Source organism: Apis laboriosa, unplaced genomic scaffold (assembly GCF_014066325.1).
Source record: "Apis laboriosa isolate Shangri-la unplaced genomic scaffold, ASM1406632v1 scaffold42_cov153, whole genome shotgun sequence".
Classification (NCBI taxonomy): domain Eukaryota; kingdom Metazoa; phylum Arthropoda; class Insecta; order Hymenoptera; family Apidae; genus Apis; species Apis laboriosa.
In genome coordinates, this window is record NW_025223257.1 from 1,588,677 (window position 1) to 1,594,676 (window position 6,000).

Consider the following 6,000-nt stretch of genomic DNA (forward strand, 5'->3'; position numbering starts at 1 on the left):
GGGGAACAGTTTCAATTTGCATGATGGCCGTGTGGCTTCGCCAGGATAACTGTAATCTCTCTCGACGTCACGAGAGAAGAGTAAATTTTATCGCAGCCATCCCGGAATCGCAGTCAGACGGAAAGACAGGCGGGGATCGGAGGTCCTGGAAGGCTTTTGCCAAAGGGGCAAAAGCTCAACCTTTCATATCCATGTTTGCACTGGGCGAAAGCAGCCAGGAGGTACGGAGAGGCCAGAGTCCGCAAGGACGGAAGTAAGTATACATTCGGCCTTTACCTCTCTGTATCAACCTACAGACCTGCCGACCTGTCTGCCTACCAACCTTTTCAAGGCGTAATTAAATGGCGGCGTGCTGCTGCGCGACCTTTTCGCGAGTATGCCCTAGGTTGTCTGCGTGTAAACGTGCAATGGAAACCGTGGCACACCGACGGGGGCTGGGAAAAGTGCGTTTAATTCCATTTGAATCGCACTGTGCAGGAAGAGAGGGAGAGAGAGGGAGAGAGAGGGAGAGAGAGCGAGTGGTGTCGAGCCGTGTGGTTTCCCGTTCACTGGAGAATCGACGGACATGTAAGATCTCGTTCAGCCTCTTTCATTCGTCTCTACTAGGGTTGGGTACGGTGACAACCCGGTGTCAAACTCGTTGAGACGGAGCGTCGCTCGAGATTAAACCGACGATGCCATCGTCACACCTGTTTGCTGCGAAATCCTTCATTGTTTCACACGGTTCTTGATACCCTAAGCGAGATACCGTCCCTTTGCCACGATACGACGAGTTCTGCATTGATTCGAGTTCCGTTCGAACGATGACGAGATTATTATTTCGTTTCAGGATCGAGCGAGGCAAAGGCCGTTGGAATAGAATCAATTTTTCCCGTTGGATGGTTTCTTTTGACCTTTGATTGAAATTCGATTTTAACTCTGACTCTGGATCATACTACTATCTGAAAGCAAAATATGAATTTCTTTGATTCCTTGCGGAAGAATAAATGATTCGATTGGCGCGAATAAAAATGGTGCGGAATGGTGACGAATCTTTCGTTCTTTCTTTTCAACGGTGATTTCGACGAAACGGAAGACGGAAGAAAAGGAGGGAGGGAGTGGGGAGGAATAAGAGAAAAGAATTCTCTTTTCATTTCTCCGCTTGCCCCCTCCTGTCCTCACCTCCGGAAGCAAAAACCGATACGGACCCCCACGAGGAGAACTCGAAACATTAAAGAAAGCGCACGGTTGTTAATGCAAAAATGCAAAGGTATACAATATGACGGGGTCATTATTTGAAAAGTACAGTTGAGCTTCGACCAGGCCGGGGAAGTTGTTTGAGTAATAAAGAGCGAAAGGTTCGCAGGGGCTGTGAGGACCTCGACATCGCAGCCGTGCCTTTGATCAATTTACCGGCGTTTCCCCCGACTAAACGCGCGCTGATCTCCCATGAATATGGAGAATCCGTCAGCAGAGGTTACGCCGAGGTACTACCGTCATCTAATTGTCGTCTTTTAAGCCTTGGACGAGGTGCGACGTCGCGCTGCCACGAAATTCCTCCAAGAACGAATCATCCTCGATGCAATCGATCTCACCCCTCCCCTATCGACCTAAACATGGATCAATTTCCAAATAATCCAAACCGAACTTAGTCGCTTTATATTGTTAAACTTGTTTTCACTTATCTTTTTCACAATTCAGAGGAGAGAAGAAGAAGATCCGATATTTCACGTGGTGGTACGATGAAAAATACGAATTTCTTTTCTTTTTTTTTCTTTTTTTTAAAACAGAATCAAAAGACGAGATATGCATATGTTCCAGTTAAATAATGGATCTTTTCCATACGCTGTTGTATCCATTATTCGCAGCAAAGGACGCCGTTTTGGTCCAGTGACTCGGATACGGAGAAATCCACTCCCTAACGAGACAATGAATTCGTTTGATAAACAGGAACCGAAAAAAAGAACGCGACGATACTCGTCGTGTCCGTTTCTCTCTCTCTCTCTCTCTCTCTCTCTATACACGTGTTTACGTGTGTTGCGCGCAAAGGGGGTGGAAGGAGGAGGGAAGGGAGGCGAATACGAAAAAACAATCGCACAGGCGTCATTCCTTTACCAACCGATGACTGCGAGCACCAGAGCATGCACGGTTAAGAGTACCTTCGACTCTCTGAAGCGTTCTCCAAGTGGATAAAATAACAGTGGGGCGTGCGTGTGCGGGGGTGGTAGTTCTGGAGGCCGGCATAGATCAAAGCTAAGCTGCGGGGGTGACCGACGACCTACCGACGAGAGAATACCGACTCGCGACTACATTTCTCTCTCTCTTTCTCTCTCTCTCTCGATCTCGATCTCTCTCTCTCTCTCTCTCTCTCTATCTCTCCCTTCCCCCATTCCTCTACCTTTATTTCGTCGAGCCTCGTCCTTATTCGTCCCGTGCATTCGCTTGCACTCCAACTCGTTCAAGTGGCATCGGCTCTCGAGAATCGAGAAAGGAATAAAGAACGGTCGCGGCCTCATGCGTAAAACGATGCCACTGCAAACAATCCCCCTCCGATTTGTTTAGGTATAACAATCTGTCTCACCCCATCGGGAAGACCCTCTTCTTCTTCTTCTTCTTCTTCTTCTTCCTCCTCCTCCCCCTCCTGATACTCCTCGTTTCGTCTTCTTTTCAATTTACATGCACTTGCCAATCGACCGACTGACCAAACGACTTTGAACTTCTATTTTCTCGTTTCTCTTTTTTTTTTTTTTCTGTTTTGGATGGAATTTAATTATTCGTTCTTCTTTTCTTCCTTTTTCTTCCAAGTTTCCGAAGCGAACGAGGAGGGTTGAACGGAACAGAATGGGACGGAATGGGACAGAATGAAAAATCGATTGTCGTGGGAAAAGACAAGGGAATATTCTCGTTTTTCCTTTTCTTCCGGTACGTCTACGATTACTAGCGCTATATAGCAGTAGATTTCTCGTGACACGTTGAATCGAGGGATCCCCCACGACTGATTAGCTGTTATCGCAATAATAGGTGACGTGACGTGTATGCGGAAGTCTCCCTCTCGGCAGGGGGAGGGGAGGGGTTGAAGTCCATTGTCTTTCGATCGAGCGTCCTTTTCCAATTCGCCGCCTGCCAATTCCTCCTCGTACAGGGACGAAGACCCGAGACTCGATCGGATCTCTCCATGAAAAATCGAAAAAAAGCCTTGAGCATATTTCCGTTTTTCCGTTGTTCGTTGCGTCGATCGACCAACGGGGGGGATTTTCGCTCGTCGAAAGAAAGGAAGGAAGGGAGAAAAGGAAGGAGGAAAAGGAAGAAAGGAGGAGAGGGGGAAAAACGGAAACGCGGTACTCGCGTCAATCTCGCGTCCCGTAGTTTCGTGATATAAAACTCTTCAAAGGGAACTCGATTGTCCCTCTTGGCTGACAATTTATCTAATTGCTATCGTTTTCTATGCGCCGACGGTTTACTTTTGTTTCCGTGGTCCGTCAGTCTTTCATCTCTCTTATGTTCGCGGAGGGTGTTACCAAGTGGAAGAACTCTTGGTGCGGGGTTGAAGTGTCAGGATCGGTAAAACAATAAACCGCCGCTATTACTTTTGCCGGATAATCAGCCAATCACGGAATCGGCGTCGTTCGTGATCCTCTTAAGGGCGGCTTTTCGAGAGCGAGCGAAGCTCGTTATCGCGTCTTAATCCGGGCAAATCCTTTCAACTTTCAGCCGTGTCTACGCTTTTCCAACCTAACTAAAGGATTCCTCTGTAAGCATGCCATCTCTCTCTCTCTCTCTCTCTCTCTCTCTCTCTCTCTCTCTCTCTCTCTCTGTCCTGTTTCCCTTCCCATCGCTCTCCTTCTTCCCTCGAGAATTCCATCCGGTGTCTCTGTTTCCTTGCTCCACCCTGGATCCCTCCCCCAGACTTCTCTCCACCGTTCTTTATCTTCCCCGGGCGGGCAGCTCGTCGCGCGATTATTCCGTTTCCGTTCGCGGCGAGCAACTTGGCCGGGTTGCATTAACGAGTGTCATGGAAATTAGTGGAGTAAGGTAAACGCGGAAATTAAAGCGTTTGCGCGTCAAAGAATCGGCGGGGGAGAAAAATAGAGGATGAACGCGTCGATTTGATTTAATCGAAATAAAATAAAATAAAAAAAAAAAAAAAAGAAGGGAAAAAATAGCGATTGATCACTTCGTTCGCTAGTTTGAAAATTAAACGAAAGAGAACGAAACGAATAAGAGATAATGTTCGAAGAAATGGAGAGAATTTTTTTTTAATATATATATATCTCGATCGATGGGAAAGAAGAGGAGGATTTTTCTGGAAACGGAGCACAGTTTGCGCGTGTTATTTTCTTTCGCGGACGAAAACCATCGCTCGGCCAACAAGAGGTTAAAATGGAGGCTGTGATGCGAACAAACCTTAGGCGTGGAAGAGGGTCCGGAATAGCGGAGGCAACAGCAGTGCCAGAGGCCGGTTCAGGGGTTGGGTGTGAAGAAGGAACGCTAAGGGATAGGAACGGATGGAGAATGGATATGGGGGGATGAAACACGGGGTTGGCTAGATAGATGGGCTGGTGGATGGTTGGCTGCTTAGCCAGTAGGTTCCTCATTACCGAGAACGCTCTATTCACACCTTCTCTAGAGCTTTAGGGATGTATACGAACCACGTTCGATATTTTTCTTCTCTCCCGTTTTACGTTTCCTTGCGTCTTTTTTCTTTTTCTTTTTCTTTCCTTTTTTTTTTATTATAATTTGATAATTTCATATATAATAATATAAATGTTTTATACGTTTTTATTTTTTTAATTGAGCAGTCGAATTATATATATAAATACAATGAAGGTTTAATTTTATCGTATCTGTTTTATTCGAATCAAAAAAGTTCATAAATACATTCGCCAGTAAAAACGTTCGATTTTAAGCTTTAGACAATCATAGCTAACAGTTGTTTCTCATCTAACTCGGATCATTTCGTATAATATTTCTCCCTCTCTCTCTCTCTCTCTCTCTTTATCAAACGAACTAAGAGCTAATTCACCTCGTGTTTCCTACATACATCAACGGTGATATAATACACGGACAAGAGAAAGCGGGAAACTTAAGAGGATAATATCGAGCGCGAATAGCTTCCAAGCTAACCGATATGTACCGTCCAAGTTCGCCTCGTTAATCGAGTAGTTAAGTCGAAGATTAAACAGAACGTAAGAACGAAGCTGAGGATGCCTCGCCATTTTATCTCGTTGTTCTGTTGGCCTACGATCATCTAATCTTCAATTGAATTTGAAGTGGTATGTAAATCGCTGTTCTCTATATACCCCATTTCTCTCGCGCCTGCCAACCGAATTGGGAAGGGTGGAAACGTGGACCGTCGATCTACGGTCATCTGAACGAAAAGAAGGGTCCGAAGTAACCAGATGAGCGTAAAACCGTGTGTGCCCGGCGAGGGGGGGCAAACATTGACATATGTCCGCGTTAAATCTAACCGCGAGACTCGAATCGAAACTCTCCCACGCAAACAACTTCCCTCCCCTTTAAATTACCTGATACTCTTTTGCAAAAAATCCTTTAGTTAGACGTTCAACGACCAATTCACATTGGAATATTTCCTTGATCTTCGCGTACGTTTCTTCTTCTTGTCCCTTTTTCGCAATTTCTTTCTTCTTTCCGCGAATAAGGAAAAATAAAAAATTGTGGGACGACGGTTCGAGATTCGATTCGTATCGTTGCGAAAGTATTCGATTTGCTTTCCAAAGAATCCAGAGATCAAGTAGGATGGATACGCAGAGCTCAAACGAGCGCACAGGAGTTTAGGCGTATTTGTATCGTGGTATACAGCCCTCACAAAAGTTTGTGAAAAACGTAAACGGGGTCAGGAGGATCGCCTTTATGCTCTAATACCACAATGCTCGTATACCAGAGCGTCATGAAAATGGGGTCGTTCGACGTAAGTATATTTGCTTTTAATACCTGGCCAAAGCCAAAGTATTAGCAGCATTAGGGAGATAATCCGCGTGTCCTTTCACCATCGTCAAATCT